Below are 18,547 nucleotides of genomic sequence, written 5' to 3' on the forward strand. Positions count from 1 at the left end.
GAATAGAATGGGGACAAAGAATATCCCAGAGAGAAATTGAATAATGCTTTATTGATTTAAAAATTTTAAATGTCAATGAATCAAATAACATAACTGCTAGAGTACACTGGATTTTAGGAAGGACTGATGATTTAGATGAGCCTATGCATATGATAATCTCAGAAAGGAGGTCAGGAAGTATATTATATTGAAAAGGAGAATATGCTCTTCTTTCAGCAGAAGAAAAACTATGGATTCTTTCAAAATTAATAAAAATCTGATTTGACCAGGAAAAACACCCTCGTGTTTTTGACTGCAAATATGAAAGAAATCATAAAGACTAACAGGACAGGTGACGTGAATTGCTGATCCTTCTTCAAGGGAACAGCACTGAGACCAGCTGAGAATTGAAAATGTCTCCAGCCAGGACTTTAGCTAAGCAGAGTCAATAAATCTTGTTGGCTCTAGAATCCTTGGGGCTTATCATGCCGTCCTTCCAAATTGCATAGATAAAAATTCATATTACAGTCTGGTTATTCAATTTAAACTAACTTATGAAAGAAAGAGCCTAACCTCCTCGAACAGAGAGCAGAGAATCATTTTAGTTGACTGTGCACGCCTACATTCCATAGGTATGCTAATAAGAAATGTTTATTACCTGTGGAAGTTCATATGTCAATAAACACCAGTGAAGTTAAAAAGGCCTTGACAGGATTCAGCCTTGAGGATGCTACAAGAATGCTGAGACACTAAGGCATATTTTTCTGGCATTTTGCTTCATCTAGTCTCACGGGACCTCATGAGCTGTTTCACCAAAACTTGCTTCCAGGAAAGCTTCGAAGGTGCAGAGCTCCTATGGTACAGCGTCTCAGACTGTTAAAACTTAGGGTTTCATTTTTAACCCTGAGCTTTCTCAGCACACAGAGACTGGACAATAAATGTTAGAACTGGCTTTCTTAAGACTGGTCAATATCCCAATTTTATTTAGGTTCCCCAAAGGAAATGATGCCTGTCCACTAGAATTCAGGAAGTAATTTCAAGAGAGTGATGCCTCATTCCAAGAAAGTGAGATGGGTGTTTTTGGGTTAAATGAAATATTAATGGTCTCGGTCAGAGAGGAAACAAAGTAAGGGAGGCTAGATTTGGAGGTTTTTTTTCTCTCTTTTTCTTTCCTTTATTCTTCTTTCTCTCCTGTCTAATCCAGCATAATACCTACTTACATTCTAAATGTTTACCTTTATAACTCACAATAAAGTCTTAGCAACATGGCTGCCTATACATGAGCAGCCAAAGACAATACTGGTATGGACAGAAAATCATGTGCAATATCATTTTAAGCTTACACAGTTTTGTCCTTAATTTTTATATTTTATTCTTAGGAAAAACTCCTATTTTGTCATACAGACTAGAGGATCTCATATTTACATCTATACCCACCTCCTGCACATTGTAAATATCATTATCTTAAGCAAGAATTAAGTCCAAATAACAGCAGGACACATTTAGCAAATTAAGAATGCCTGAAGATGAGTAGAGCCAGAAACTGGGAGCAAGTGAAACACAATGGCATTACCTCTTTAAATAACCAGAGCCAGGGCCCCTTGGAGAAATGGCTACTTCAGCAGATTTAAAAGTAAGTCTTCCCCAACACTGAATGGGATTCCATCTTCAGACACAGCCAACGATACTACGAACCCTTTCCATGCTTGAAGTTCTCTTAAGCAACTCAAAACAATATATGATGAAGGACAGTTGACAGACATTGTAGTGGAAGTAGATCACGGGCAAATGTTTTCCTGTCATAGAAACGTTCTTTCTGCAGTCATACCCTACTTCAGATCCATGTTCACTAGAGACCTTACAGAAAGTACTCAGAAAGAAGTGCGGATCATCGGTGTTGAAGGTGAATCGATGGATTTAGTATTGAATTATGCCCATACCTCTAGTTATTCTGACAGAGGCCAAAGTTCAAGCCCTGTTCACTACAGCTAGCATCTTCCATATTCCTTCCATACAAGACCAGTGTGCTAAGTATATAATTAGCCATTTGGATCCACAGAATTCTATTGGAGTCTTTATGTTTGCTGATCATTATGGTCACCAGGAACTTGGAGATTGATCAAAAGAATGCATCCATAAAAATTTCCTGTGTGTCACCAAAGAACAAGAGTTTCTCCAGCTGACAAAAGACCAACTCAGAAGCATACTAGGTAGTGATGATTTAACTGTAGACTGGGAAGAACATGTTTATGAAAGCATTATAAGGTGTTTTGAACATGAGCAGAATGAAATAGAAATTTTCGCCAAATGTCTATGTTTTCCTCTAATGGAAGATGCATCTATTGAGAAAATTCCTCCTCAGTCTGCACAGGCCATAGTCAAAACTTGTGGAGAAAAGGGACCATCCAACACCAATGCCTGTACACAGATGTTTGGAATGATGGCTTCCGAGATGATCATATGTTTTGATGCTGCACACAAGTACTCAGGAAAGAAGCAGACAGTGCCTTGTCTAGATATAGTCACAGGAAGGGTGTTTAAACTATGCAAACCACCAAATGACTTAAGAGAAGTTGGGATTCTTGTATCACCAGATAATGTCATATACATTGCAGGAGGGTACAGGCCAAGCAGCAGTGAGGTGTCCATTGATCACAAAGCAGAAAATGATTTTTGGATGTATGACCATTCCATCAATAGATAGCTTTCTAAGCCATCCTTGCTTCGGGCCAGAATAGGCTGCAAACTAGTATATTGCTGTGGTAAAATGTTTGCTATTGGAGGACATGTTTACGAAAGTGATGGAAGAAACTCACTGAAGTCTGTGGAGTGCTATGATAGCAGGGAGAATTGCTGGATGATGGTTTGTGCCATTCCAGCTGCAATGGAGTTTCATAATGCTGTGGAGCACAAAGAAAAAAATCTACATTTCACAGGGAGAATTTTTCCTCTTCAATGAGGCTCAAAGAGACTCCTGGGGATTTTTAATACCCTTGACTGTGCCTAGAATCCAGGGCTTAGTAGCTGTGTACAAATACTCAATCTACTACATAGTTGGAACCTGTGGAGATCATGAGTGTGTTTTTTACTATTGAAGCCTACGATATTGAGTTAAATTAATGGACTTGAAAAAGGACTTTCCTTGTGATCAGTCTATAAATCCATACCTTAAGCTGATACTTTTCCAGAATAAACTTCATTTATTTGTACAAGCTACTCAAGTGACTGTTGAAGAACATATTTTCAGAACCAGCAGGAAAAAAAATTCTCTTTACCAGTATGATGACATTGCTGACCCGTGAATAAAAGTGTATGAGAACCCAGATAGGTTGGCCACCATTTTGAGTGTTCAGTGGCTAAACTCTATCCTCAGTGTCTTCAGAAATTCTTTAATAAGTAGCAGGCCAAAGCATGTCATTGGACTCTTAGAGTAAGGAAGCTTGTTTAGGAAATGCTGTCCACATTGAAGAAAGCTAACACTTTTGTATTCAGAAATGGGTGCTCATAGAGATTGTGGTATTGGGAGGGATTTGCTTTTACCTTCATGATATTTTCGTTTTAGTCAGGAAAGGTAACAAAGTGCAATTTTCAGCATTTTTCCACCCATGGCCTAAAAGTGTCACCCTAGAATTTTGCGATAAATAGTTGCTGAGAAACCAGGTGAATTCAAGACAACTATGTACTCTTGAAAAACAGAGTATTCCTGGGTAAAGAAATTCAAACTGGTTAACGTGACTTTTTATTTTAAATACCAGGAATAATATAAGGCAATATCATTTATTTAGCTGTGATCTCTCTAACACAGAAAAGCAGTAACTTAGATCCTCAGTCTTATTATTTATATCTATTTACATATATATATATTTTGTGTACTGTTTTCAAGTGTACAGGATTTAAATGTGCTCTGTCAGACTGAAGGAAAACTCAGTTTTCAGAATGAAATTTTAGTCACATTGTTTCATATTTCTCATGTAACTTTTAAGTTAAGCTACAAGGTTAAAGTGGCAGTTTTCTGTCCATAACTTTTTCAAGTGCTAACACTGTCCCATTAAAATTCCAAAGGGCTCAGATTTGCAGGTGACTGGTGCTCGTTTAAGTTAATTCACGTGTCATTAGATAGATTTAAATGGTTTATGAGTCTATGTTTCTCTTTCAGATTAGCATGCTAGTTCCATGGTCGTGGCACTTTACCTTATGACTCCAAGAGGTCTGCTATTTGTGTGATAGGAGATGGCTGTTGGCCATTGTTCTAACTGGATTTAGTTTTACAATTCCAAATTTGCACTCACATGGGGTGTTTTGTTGCCCAAACTCTTTTCCCATCCTCTCCCTTTCCAGTCATTGTTAGTATCGTGAAAATTAACTAATACCGTGAAGTTTTAACACCTACTTATAAAATTCTGTTTTCCAGAAACAAGACTCTTGGAGTGGTCTAATAATTCAGTGGCTTCTAAGGTTCCTATGACAGTTACAACCTCTCTATTTTTGGCCCTCAACAGTAATGAATATTTTTATGTTGAAACAGTTGTAGCTGAAGGCGACATAGAAGGAAGGATGAGTGAGTGAACAGAGTCATAGGTTTCTGTACTCTAGGTACTATGGCACTGTTCATATTGAACTGATAAGTGTCTCAAAATTAGTTAGGAATATTAACATAAACTCCTTTTTTACCTAAGGCAGGCATTTAGGTTGATAACATACTCATTACTATTCCTACCCTAACTGATAAAGAATATTACACATGAGACAGAGCCTGTACTCAGAACAAATTTTCTTTTTTTTTCTTTTTAAATATAAAACTGTTCATTTAGTCAGAGTCCCTTTTAATGATCTTTGAATAATTATACTTAATCTCATAGTAGCCAAAAATATACAACTTATAAATTCGTAACTTTATAACTAGCATATTTTATTGGATATTTTTATTTACATTTCAAATGTTATTCCCTTTTCCAGTTTCCCTCCCATAAACCCCCTATCACATCCCTCCACCCCCTGCCTCTATGAGGCTGAAGTTTTCTTAAAGAGAGTCAGTTTGATTCTCTTGAAGAATATTGGCATGGTTTATATTGGGGGAAAAAAGTCTTATACAAAGTGTAAGGTGATCAATAGTGTGAAACAAATGGAAAACATTGTCTGTTGCATCACATACCTCCTTTTCCAGAAACTCTGTAGACTGCTGTACTATGGCCTTACACAGGGAGAGTTCTTTGAAGCAGTTCAAGTGGACAACATTCACAGAATGAGTGTGTATGTGTGCTACACAGCTGGATGTGTGTGACTTTTCCTAATCTCTTTGTAAATTTTGTCAACCAATATTTTTTAACTTCTATGGTTTGTCTTGTGTTTTCTTTTTTTCATTCTGTTTTAGGGTTATTTCTCTGATTTTTTCGAATTACATTATAGTTTTGTATTGCTAATGAGAGTGAAGATAATTTTTTTACAAGAAATAACCATGTAATTTATTTTTGAAAACTTTTCTGAGTATCTAAGGTTTCCTGCCACTTTGACAATCTCAGTATTTAGGAAAATTCATTACTTGAAGACATGACATAGAATACTGAATTAGCAATATGTATGTACCATATGATATGTAAGAGAACAAACACTGTGGACAATGCTACTAGATATATTTGCTAGTAGATTTATTCTGTTGATCTGTACAGCAGTCGATCCTTTTGTCATAACTGTAGGTTGAGGGAATCATCTAAGAATAGTGTATGAAAGCCAATGTTTAGAATTTGCTATGGGAATAGAATATATACTATTGAATTTTGTATGAACTAGTTGTTTACATTACATAGCCGGAATATCTTGCCACTTTTAAAGTGATTTCAGAAAAGGTTCTAGGAAACTAAGGATCAGTGATATGTGTGGGTTTCGGTATAGAAATGTAATGTACATTTTCATAGTATGAAATTTTAAGTAAAAGACACAATGGCTACAGCAGAATTAAAGATCTAACAAATGCCAATCCTACTTTAAAAAAATAAAAAGAATGCCTGAAGATATACACTTAGCTGCTGAATATTTTCCTTCTGCAAACACCAAGCATTTTCTCTGCTTGGACACTTACACCTCCCCTGCTCCTGTTTACTCTCCCATATTGTGGTTTCACAAAAGTGAAAGTTAAAACAAAGTTTGCAGTTTAGCAAGAATCTGGGCACATTACCAAAATGGACTTGACATGAGGCAATACTCACTGTAAACATTCAAAGGCAGAAAACCAATCAAGTTCAGAGACTAAATCTTCACATCAACTCTGTAATTGCAGTTTTCAATGATAAAGACACTCATTAAAATCTTTTAATGCTCATTAAACTCATAAAAGATATCATTTTCACTAGTGTTTTTAAGACAAGGCACTTTGTTTGGATATTCTCTCTCCTGATATTTATAATATTTCCTCTCTTTAACTCTCTAGATACTGTCACCTGTCTTGCTCTGTTAGGTTTCTATTTGAGGAACTTTGAGATCCTGTTCTTCCAATGCCTATTAATGTGATGTATGCTTGCCAATATTATTTTAGTCCTTTGCTTTTGATTACTTATAATGACCTGTTGTGACTCTCTCAATAACTCTTTTAATGTTCAGTCTTCTCATCCTTATGGAGTTTTGGTTTTTTAGTCTTATGGAGATTTTTATCATTAACATATTCTGTAAGAAGTCGATATGCCTCTGTCTACTGTTTCTTCTTTCTCTTTTCTTCAGGCTTGTCTCCCCAGTACTAGAGTGTGTTCATTAGATGAAGGAAATGTATTCTTATTGTTGTCAGATATTTTATATTTCCCCTTATTCACAGAGAAATCCTGGCTTTTTATAACTATCATGCCTATTATGACTGGTATGATATATATATATATATATATTCCAACCTACAGTCCTATTTTATGCTATATGAAGTTCTATTTTTATATGCCATATGAAATTTGACTATCTTATACCATATGAAGTCCTGACTATTGTATGCCATATAAAGGTGTTCTGCAGATCGGACCCCTGTGGTTACACCTGGAGGTTTCTTGCACTCTACTCAAATCCCCTTGCTCATTCTTAAGCCAGTTCACTCAATGGAGACTTGAGTCACAGACTGTGCATCCCCACTCTCTTGAAATTTGATTACAAGTCTCAATCACAGTCACACAACCTCTGTGATGTCAAACCATCAAATCAGTACTAAGACTTCAATTTTACCATTTTCAACAAAAGATTGGATCTGGAATGGTTTCAGAGTTTCAGAGCTTCATCACCTCATGCAGGGGAAGATGTGGCAGAGGAGATAGCTCTGCTCATGGTGGCCAGAAGCAGGTGGATCTTACTACTATATCTCATACTAGTATTTGTGAGGTAAGTGGATGAATGTGTCCAGAAGGCACTGACAGTAATGAATGAGGCATGGTAGTGTCAGGTGCCAAAATTAAGTTCCTTTTAAAGTGTCCAAGGTTCGAGTTATTTTGAACATTTCTATAATTATACAGTAGAATATAAATGGCATGTGCTGTGCTGTTTTTCAAGCAAATTTAGTGAGTTTCTATATTCATCGCCTCACAGTCTAGAAATGTGCAATCATAACAGCGAATTTGATTAGAGTTCCCTTAATGCTACTAGGCCTGAGGGACTGGAAGAATTTTGTTTATGTTGTCTTGCCATAACAACAATGGTTAATAATCTTCACATCTAGCACCACATTTTGAATAGAACTACATGTTCTTGCCTCGTTGGCATGTGTTTATACTTGTGATTTCTTCTCAAACTTTCTATTTAAAATTGTTAATCTGTTCTCATGCTTCCTCTCCACTCACCTTCATCAGACCTGTAGACCCTGAACCATACAAGCTATCTTCCATACCCGCACCCATCTTCCCTGCTCACTGAGTCCTCTGTGGCATGTCAAGCTACCCTTAGCAGATTGCTATCCCTTCTGGACCTCCATTCTCCTCTGAACCTTCTGCCCATCTTCATCAGACATGCAGAGCCTGAACCATACTGACCTTCCAATCCTGAACCAAGCAGCCCAAAGATACCCACCAGAGGCATGCCACACCAGAAATCTCCAGGTTAATCCTCATTCCAATACTTAACTACAGCAGGAACATTGAGGGCCAAAGCCATTAACATGGCTAAAGGCCCTCAAAACAAACAAACAGAAAAAAACAGGAACAAAAGCCAGAACACTATAACACCTTCAGAACACAGCTACCCTATGACAATAAGCCTAGGGTAGCCTAACACAAAATAAGCATAAGAAAATGACCTTAAATCCAATCTTATAAAGATGATAAAGGCCTTTAAAAGGGAAATGACTAAATCCCTTAAAGAAAAGCCAGAAAATACAATCAAAGAGATAGAGATCTTAAAAAAGAAACTAATAAATCCTTTAAAGATATGCAGGAAAATACAATTAAACCGATGATGGAAATAAAACTGTCCAAGAACGGAAAGGAGAAATAGAAGCAATAAAGAAAAGACAAACCGGGAGAATATTGGAGATGGAAAACCTAGAGAACAGCAACTACGGAGTTAAGCATCACCAATAGAATATAGGAGACAGAGGAAAGCACCTCAGCCATAGAAGACATAATAGAAGAAATTGATACATCAGTCAAATAAAATGTCAAATCTAAAACTTTTCTGACACAAAACATCTAGGAAATTTGGGATACAATGGGAAGACCTAACCTATGGGTATTAGGAAAAGAAGATGAAGAGTCTCAGCTCCAAGGCAATATCTTGTAACCACAGATGCCAACAAAATTGTCCATCACTGTAGATGGAGATTTTCAAGGCAAATTCAAATTCAAACAACACCTATCCAAAAAATCAAGTGCTACAGAAAATATTAGAAGAAAAATACCAACCCAAAAAACACAGGAAATAAGCAATTCCAAACCAGCACAAACAAAGGAAGCATCACACACACACGCGCGCACACACACACACACACACACACACACACACACACCAACATCAAAATAGCAGGAATTATTAAAATAACAGGGATTAACAATCGCTGGTCGTTAATATCTCTCAATATGAATGGACTCAGTTAAAAAGACAAGACTAACAAAATGGATGTTGCATTAAAGAAACACATTTCAACGATAAAAACAGATAATTCCGCAGGTAAAGGGCTAGAAAAAAAGTTTTAAAAACAAACAGGCCCAAGAAGCAAGCTGTAGTAGTTATTCTAATATCTACTAAAATAGACTTACAACCAAAATTAATCCAAAGAGACAGAGAAGGACACTTCATATTCATCAAAGGAAAAAAAATCTACCAAGATGATATCTCAATTCTGAACATCTATTTCCCAAACACAAGAACACCCACATTTATAAAATACACGTTGCTAAAGCTTAAATCACACATTGAGCCATACACATTAATAGTGGGGACACCCCATTCTCAGTAATAAGCAGGACATACATATAAAAACCAAATCGAAAAAGAAATAAAACTAGCAGACATTATGAAGCAAATGGACCTAATAGACCTTTATAGAATATTTCACCCAAACTCGAAAGAATATGTGTTCATCTCATCACCTCATCCATCCTGCTCCAAAACTGACCATCTAGTCAGTCACAAAGCAACAGATACAAGAAAATTGAAACAATAGCTTGTATTTTATCAGGTCACCATAGATTAAAGCTGGGCTTCAATAACAACAGAAACAACAAAAACCTACATGCTCTTGGAAATTGAACAACTCCCTGTTCAATGGTCTTTGAGTCGGGGAAGAAATAAAGAAAGAAACCAAGGATTTTGTAGAATTCTATAAAATTGAAGGCACAAAACACATAAATTCGTGGGACAGGATGAGAGCAGTGCTAAGAGGAAAGTTCATAATATTAATTGCTTCTGTAAAGAAAGTAGGAAGTTCTCATACCAGCAATTTAAAAGTACACCAGAAAGCTCTAGAGAAGAAGACAGAAGAAGAAGAAGGAAGATAGAAGAAAAAGGAGGAGGCAGGGGAGGGGAGGAAGAGATGGAAAAGAGGGAGAAGGAGAGGGAGGAGAAGAAGAAAGAGGAGGAGGAGAGGGAAAGGGTGGAGGAGAAGAAGGAGGAGGGGAATGAGAAAAAGAAACCACACCGAGGAGGAGTAGAAGGCAGAAAATAGATTCAGAGATGAAATAAATCAGTTAGAAACAAAGAAAACAATAAAAAAGAATCAACAAAACCAAGAGTTGGTTCTTTAGTATTTAAGAACATAGACAAACACTTAACCAAACTAAACAAAAGACAGAGACACTTAAGACATTCAGAGAATGTCTCAATTCAAAAGACTAAACTCTGCAAAACAAACTCAAAGGAAAAAAACCTCATGATTATCTCATTAGATGCTGAAAATGCCTTTGACAAAATCCAATACCCACTTCATGTTAAAAGTATCAGAGAGATAAGGGATACAAAGCACATTGCCTAACCTAACACACAGCACAGTAGCCATCATCAAATTAAATGGAGAAAAACTTAAATCAATTCAACTAAATTCAACCAAAATCAGATAAAGCTATCCAATATCTCCCTACTAGCATGGTTGTTCTCTGAGAGGCTCTACCCAGCATCTGACTCAGATACCCACAGTCAAACACTAGATGGAGCAAGGGGAGGATTGCAAACTGGAAAGGGATAGGATCTCCACAGAAAGACCAACAGAGTCAAATCGCCTGAAATATTGGGGGCCCTCAGAGACTGAACCACAAACGAAAGAGCATACAGAGGCTGAATTTTAGGTCTCCCTACACTTGTAGCAGAACTGGAGCTTGGTCTTCATGTGGGTTCCTAACAATTGGAGCTGGGGTTATGCCAAAAACTGTTGCCTGTCCATTAGCTATGTTCTAGCTGGCTGCCTTGTCTGGCCTCAGTGGGAGAGAATGTACATCTACAGAGACTTGATGTACCAGGGTGGGCAGAATACCCAATGGGATTCCTGACTGCTTAGAAGGGAAGGGGAGGAGGACAGAATTGTGAAAAGGCTTGGACCAGAGGTAGGCAGTAAACAAGAAGTAAAGTGAATAAATAAATAATAATTAATTAAAAAATACAAAACTGATTATCCCCTTTGAAATGTTTCTTACTGAATTCTAATTAGATGTAACTGCAGAACTCATTTTGTTTCCATTTGCATATTTATTGTGGTTTTTTTTGTTTGTTTGTTTGTTTGTTTTTGTTTCCAGGTCATATGTTGTTACTCTTGAAGTGAATTTGTATCAAGAGTCAGAATGGTTGGATGATACCAGAAAAATAAGTCCCACTGAATCAATAAGCAAGGGGAATAGGAGCTCACAGAAACTGGAGAAGCAACCACAGGTACTATATAGATCCACAACAGGTCCTCTTGCATATATAGCATAGATAATTTACTTAGGTTTGTGGGATTCCTGTCTGGGAGAGCAAGTTAGACTATATCTCCTGTGCCAGCTCTTGGGATGCTTTTCCTCTTGTGGGGTTGCTGTGTCCACGTCAATATGATAGTTTTGCTTCAACTTACATTTTCCTTTGTCATGATTGGTTGTTATCTCTTAGAAGCTTGCCGTTTTTTCTAATGAGAGACAGAGAGGGAGCAGATCAAGAAGGGAGAGGATGAGAGAGAAATGGGAGAAGTAAAGAGAGGGGAAACTATTGTTAGGATAAATTGTATGAAAATAATCTATTTTTTAATTTAACGATTGGACACTTCCAGAATACTTGCTACTCAAAATTCATATTGTTGACTGAATAATTATTACTGTGTGTACATTTGATTCTTTTTACTACGATACATCTCTGGAGATATGCCATTCATTATGTGTACTTCATTTCTAATTTTGTCAAATTGCTCAATAGTATTTTCTAGTAAAGCAAAATTGCCTAACATTTCATAATTTTGAAATCTTTATAAGTAAATACATCAATTTTACTCTTAGTAGTTTGTTGGCAGACAGTTTCTTTCCCTTTAGACACAAATTTTGTCTTGTTATTTCATAAATTTTACATCACTGTGTCAGGATTTGTCCATAGAACAGGTCAACTCTATTGATTTTATTTGTAAAAGGGTAATAATTTTAATTAATCACTTTAATTGATTAAGAAATACCTATGGCATTATAGAGATAATGTTTGGGCTCTCTCTATGCTGGAATATCTAAATATAATTTGTCATTTTGCCAGAAGATGAGAAATAACAGGTAAGACTCTTAACATGAAGAAATTTTAAAAAGTATTCAATGGATGATGTAATGGTAGCAGGGGAGGTCATAGTCATTAAATTATCTTACAAGTGATTCTACAGAATGAAACACATAGAGTAGTTTCCCATGTGCTGCACACTGTTGTGAATGTACATCTGGTTAGATAATTGGATTTTAGCATAGAGTGATCTAAGATTCAGGAGCCAGGGGTAAGTTGGTCAAACAATTTACAAGACATCTCCTGATCTATGCAGAAAGATCAGGTGATAGAGTAAAAAATATGTATTGGGTAATTTTACTCTGTTCAAATGCAGTAGTGTGCTAGCTGTGAATCTCACTAAACCAACCACACAGACTCTGAAAGACAACATCTTCTCCCATCCAGGACACGACAAAAAGCTGCTAAAAGTCCCTGCATACTCTGATATGCCAGGTTAAGATTCGTTTTATTCTTATCTATTATCAGAGTCAAGATAGTAGCTGCCTTGTGATCTGTTTCCTTTTAAAATACAATTATTTTAGTTTGAGATTACAGCTATGAATAGTATATGTTCTGATCAAATTACCAGCTTGGCCATACCCACCATTTTTCCCACTGTACTCCACCACTTTTCATTCCCAATTTCATATGTATTTTTTCAAACAAATTGAGTCCAATTTGTCTTATCAGCATGTGGCTAGGTATAATGTTAAGTTTTGGAATGTTCCTTTGTATTGTAATGTTAAATATTGCACACTAAAGTCTGATTGCCACCAAGCACGCAGAGTTCCTCACATATACCATGTGATGCCTACGTAATTTTGCCCCCATGTTATCACCCATTCATCAATAACAATGCCTACAGCTGGGCAGAAGAGAGGTGGGCATATAATTGGTTCACAGGCTTAGGTCTGAGGCAGAGACCATGAGGAGGAGGAGGAGGAGGAGGAGGTGGAGGAGATGCTTTGGGGTTGTTAAACCATAAGGACATTAGCATGATTGCTGCCTAGTTGGAATAAAAGCAGCCCAAATGGAAACTGCCAGGTTGTAACTCAGGGTTATTGAAAGAGATGTAGATGAAATAGCATAGAACATTGATATCTGCCAGCTATAGTGCTGTTAAGGTTAACTTTAATTATAAAGGTTTCATATCTTTTATTTTGGAACTGAATGGTCAAGAATAGGTAGAAATTCCCCATTAACTATTTACCAAAACAGCATAAAGCCATCTCCTGAAGCATGGTTAGCCATCACATTCTGAAGATCCTGACTTCATCCATAGTTGCCTTCACCTGCCAGTAACTCCTCGGGCAGGGATGGGAGTTAATGTGTCCCTTATCCATTCTGGGATTATGGTCTGTAATCTTGGGCAGGTTTTGTGCATACTAATGGGATTTGTATGTGCAACAGTTTTTCAGTGTTCAGAAATTTCTAGCTGTCACATCGATATTGTGGAATCTCAACATATCCTTTCATAACTTGACCCTTTATGGAAGAGACCAATGGAATACTGTTTTATTTTTCCAGGTTTTGTGACTTGATGAAGGGAGGACTAAGTGAGTAACTATGTCTCATGAAATTCTTGCAAATTTATCATCAGACTGTTTATGATTGACTGCAATTATGCCATAAAACATTGGTCATACACTTACACTGTTAAATTGGATGATATGAATACATTGATCAACATAGATAGAAAAATTTTTAATTCATTATGTGGAAGAAATAATGATGTAAACTAACATGTAACTATGTAAACTAACATGCTTTCAATTCTTCATAGAGGAGAATTCAGAGACCAGTCACATTATGATGTCACTAGTTTTGTGAGATATTCTAAAATCTATGTGCCACAAATAATTGAACATGAAGTAATTACATCTTGTCTTATTGAGATCACTCCATCATAAAGGAGATATTAAATGCTCTCATGAAAACAGCATAATTAAAATCATTATTCAGGCAGTCCAGACCTTGCCCTGATCTGAAGGGACCAGGCCAAACAGCTCCCTGCACCCAAATCCTGTGGGAGGGAGAGAGAGACCTTCAGAGGGGCAGACACATCTGGGAAGCAAGAGGAGACTACTCCCTGTCCACATTTCTGACTCTAGAGGAAAATGCCTAGCACCATCTGGGCCCCCTGTGCACAGGAACCCCGGAGAAGGCGACACAGGACCTTCTGGTTGCTGCCGGCATGGAGAGCTGAAACGCAGCCCCAGAGGAGCCACTTCAAGCCTGAGACCAGAGGTAAGACCAACTTTTCTGCTCCAAGTGACCTGCCTGGTGAACTCAGGACACATGCCCACAAGAACAACTGGAGACCATTAGACAGGAACAACTACACCTTCGAAAGCAGAACACTCTGTCTGCATAACTGGCTGAAAGAAAACAGGAAAACAGGTCTACGGCACTCCTGACACACAGGCCTATAGGATGGTCAAGCCACTGTCAAAGATAGCAGAACAAGGTAACACCAGAGACAACCTGATGGCGAGAGGCAAGCGCAGGAATCCAAGCAACAGAAACCAAGACTGCATGGCATCATCGTAGTCCAATTCTCCCACCAAAGCAAAAACTGAATATCCAAACACACCAGAAAAGGAAGATCTAGATTTAAAATCACATTAGATCATGAAGATGGAGGGCTTTAACAAAGACATAGAGAACTCCCTTAGAGAAATGCAGGAAAACACAAATAAACAAGCAGAAGCATATAGAGAGGAAATGCAAAAATACTTGAAAGAATTACAGGAATACACAAACAGGTGAAGGAATACCTTTTTCTCACCAACTCATGGTATTTTCTCCAAAATTGACCATATAATCGGTCATAAAACAGGCTTCAACAGATACAGAGGGGTAGAAATAATCCCATGCATCCTATCAAAACACCACGGGCTAAAGCTGGTTTTCAATAATAATAAGAAAATAACACCCACATATACATGGAAGTTGAACAATGCTCTACTCAATGATAACCTGGTCAAAGAAGAAATAAAGAAAGAAATTAAAGACTTCTTAGAATTTAATGAAAATGAAGGTACAACATACCCAAACTTATGGGACACAATGAAAGCTGTGCTAAGATGAAAACTCACAGCTCTGAGTGCCTGCAGAAAGAAACAGGAGAGAGCATATATTGGCAGCTTGACAGCACACCTAAAAGCTTTAGAACAAAGAGAAGCAAATACACCCAGGAGGAGTAGAAGGCAGGAAATAAACTCAGAGCTGAAATCAATGAAATAGAAAAAAAAGACTATTAAAAAAATCAACTGAACCCAAAGCTGATTCTTTCAGAAAATCAACAAGATAGATAAACCCTTAGCCTGACAAACCAGAAGACACAGAGAAGGTATCCCAATTATCAAAATCAGATATGAAAAGGGAGATATAACAACAAAATCAGAGAAAAAATCATCAGATCCTACTACAAAAATCTATATTCAACAAAACTTAAAAATCTGGAAAAAATGGAAAATTTCCTAGACAGACAGCAGGTACTGAAGTTAAATCAGGAACAGATAAATCATTTAAACAACCCCATAACTCCTTAAGAAATAGAAGCAATCATTAAAGGTCTCCCAACCAAAAAGAGCCCAGGTCCAGATGGGTTCAGTGCAGAATTCTATCAGACCTTCATAGAAGACCTCATACCTGTACTACTTAAACTATTCCACAAAATTGAAATAGATGGAGCTCTACCAAATTCCTTCTATGAAGCCACAATTACTCTTATACCTAAACCACACAAAGACCCAACAAAGAAAGAGAACTTCAGACCAATTTCCCTTATGAATATAGATGCAAAAATACTCAATAAAATTCTGGCAAACCAAACCCAAGAGCACATCAAAACAATCATTCATCATGATCAAGTAGGCTTCATCCCAGGCATGCAGGGATGGTTTAATATATGGAAAACCATCAATGTAATCCACTATAGAAACAAACTGAAAGATAAAAACCACATGATCATTACATTAGATGTTGAGAAAACATTTGACAAAATACGAAACCCCTTCATGATAAAAGTCCTGGAAAGAACAGGAATTCAGGGGCCATACCTAAACATAGTAAAAATCCATGTACACCAAACCAATAGCTAATATTAAACTAAATGAAGAGAAACTTGAAGCAATCCCACTAAATCAGGGACTAGACCTAGCCAAAGCAATCAGACAACAAAAGGAGATCAAAGGGATATACATTGGAAAGGAACAAGTCAAAATATCACTATTTGCAGATGATATGATTGTACATTTAAGTGACCCCAAAAGTTGCACCAGAGAACTACTAAACCTGATAAACACCTTCAGCAAAGTGGGTGGGTATAAAATTAACTCAAATAAATCAGTAGCCTTCCTCTACACAAAAGAGAAACAAGCCAAGAAAGAAATTAGGGAAACGACACCCTTCATAATAGTCCCAAATAATATAAAGTACCTCGGTTTGACTTTAACGTAGCACGTAAAAGATCTGTACAATAAGAACTTCAAGCCTCTGAAGAAAGAAATCGAAGAACATCTCAGATTATGGAAAGATCTCCCATGCTCATGGATTAGCAGGATTAATATCGTAAAAATGGCCATTTTTTACCAAAAACAATCTATAGATTCAATGTAACACCATTAAAATTTCCAATCCAATTCTTCATAGAGTTAGACAGAACAGTTTGCAAATTATTCTGGAATAACAAAAAACCTAGGATAGCTAGAACTATCCTCAACAATAAAAGGACTTGTGGGGAAATAAGTATCCCTGAACTCAAGCAGTATTACAGGGCAATAGGGATAAAAACAGTATGGCATTGGTACAGAGACAGGCAGATAGACCAGTGGAATATAATTGAAGACCCAGAAATGAACCGACAGACCTATGGTCACTTGATTTTTGACAAAGGAGCTAAAACAATCCAATGTGACAAAGACCATTTTTAACAAATGGTACTGGTTCAACTGGATGTCAGCATGTATAAGAATGCAGATCGATCCATTCTTATCACCTTGTACAAAGCTTAAGTCCAAGTGGATCAAGGACCTCCACATCAAACCAGATACACTCAAACTAATAGAAGAAAAGTAGGGAAGAATCTTGAACACATGGGCACTGGAGAAAATTTCCTGAACAAAATAACAGCTTATGATATACGATCATGAATCGACAAATGGGATCTCATAAAACTACAAAGCCTATGTAAGGCAAAGGACACTGTTGTTAGGCAACCAACAGATTTGGAAAAGATCTTTACCAATGCTACAACTGATAGAGGGCTCATATCCAAAACATAAAAAGAACTCACTAAGTTAGACTGCAGGGAGAAAAATGACCCAATTAAAAAATGGGGGTCAAATCTAAACAAAAAATTCACAGCTGAGGGATGCCAAATGGCTGAGAAGCACCTAAAGAAATGTTCAACATCTTTAGTCATAAGGGAAATGCAAATCAAAAGCAACCCTGGAATTCCACCTCACACCAGTGAGAATGGCTAAGATCAAAAACTCAGGTGACAGCAAATGCTGGAGAGAATGTGGAGATAGAGGAACACTCCTCAGTTGTTGGTGGGATTGCAGACTGGTACAACCATTCTGAAAATCAGTCTGGATGATCCTCAGAAAATTGGACATTGAACTACCTGAGGACCCAGCTATACCTCTCTTGGGCATATACCCAAAAGATGCCCCAACATATAACAAAGACACGTGCTCCACAATGTTCATAGCAGCCTTATTTATAATAGCCAGAAGCTGGAAAGAACCCAGATGCCCTTCAAAAGAGGAATGGATACAGTAAATATGGTATATCTACACAATGGAATATTACGCATCTATCAAATATAATGACTTTATGAAATTCATAGGCAAATGGATGGAACTGGAAAATATCATCCTGAGTGAGGTAACCCAATTACAGAAAAACTCACATGGTATGCACTCATTGATAAGCGGATATTAGCCCAAATTCTCAAATTACCTTGAATGTACAGAACACATGAAACTCAAGAAAAATGACAAAATGCAGATGCTTCACTCCTTTAAAAGAGGAACAAGAATACTCTTGGGAGGGGATAGGGAGTCAGTGTTTAGAACAGAGACTGAAGGAATGCCCATTCAGAGCCTGCCCCACATGTGGCCCATTCATATACAGCCACCAAACTAGATAAGATGGATGAAGAAATAAGTGCAGGCTGACAGGATCCGGATGTAAATCTCTCCTGAGAGACAGAGCCAAATATGGCAAATACTTAGGCAAATGCCAGCAGCAAACCATGGAACTGAGAATGGGACCCCCGTTGAAGGAATCAGAGAAAGGACTGAAAGAGCTTGAAGGGGCTTGAGACCCCATATGAACAACAATGCCAACCAACCAGAGCTTCCAGGGACTAAGCCACTACCCAAAGACTATATACATGGACTGA

At 37.3% G+C, this 18,547-nt stretch overlaps 1 pseudogene; it reads left to right on the forward strand.

Annotated features, from left to right (window-relative positions):
• Window positions 1-1,588: 1,588 nt before the first annotated feature.
• LOC116912635 lies at window positions 1,589-3,379 on the forward strand (annotated as a pseudogene).
• Window positions 3,380-18,547: the final 15,168 nt, after the last annotated feature.

Source organism: Rattus rattus, chromosome 11, assembly GCF_011064425.1.
Source record: "Rattus rattus isolate New Zealand chromosome 11, Rrattus_CSIRO_v1, whole genome shotgun sequence".
In the NCBI taxonomy this organism is placed as follows: Eukaryota; Metazoa; Chordata; class Mammalia; order Rodentia; family Muridae; genus Rattus; species Rattus rattus.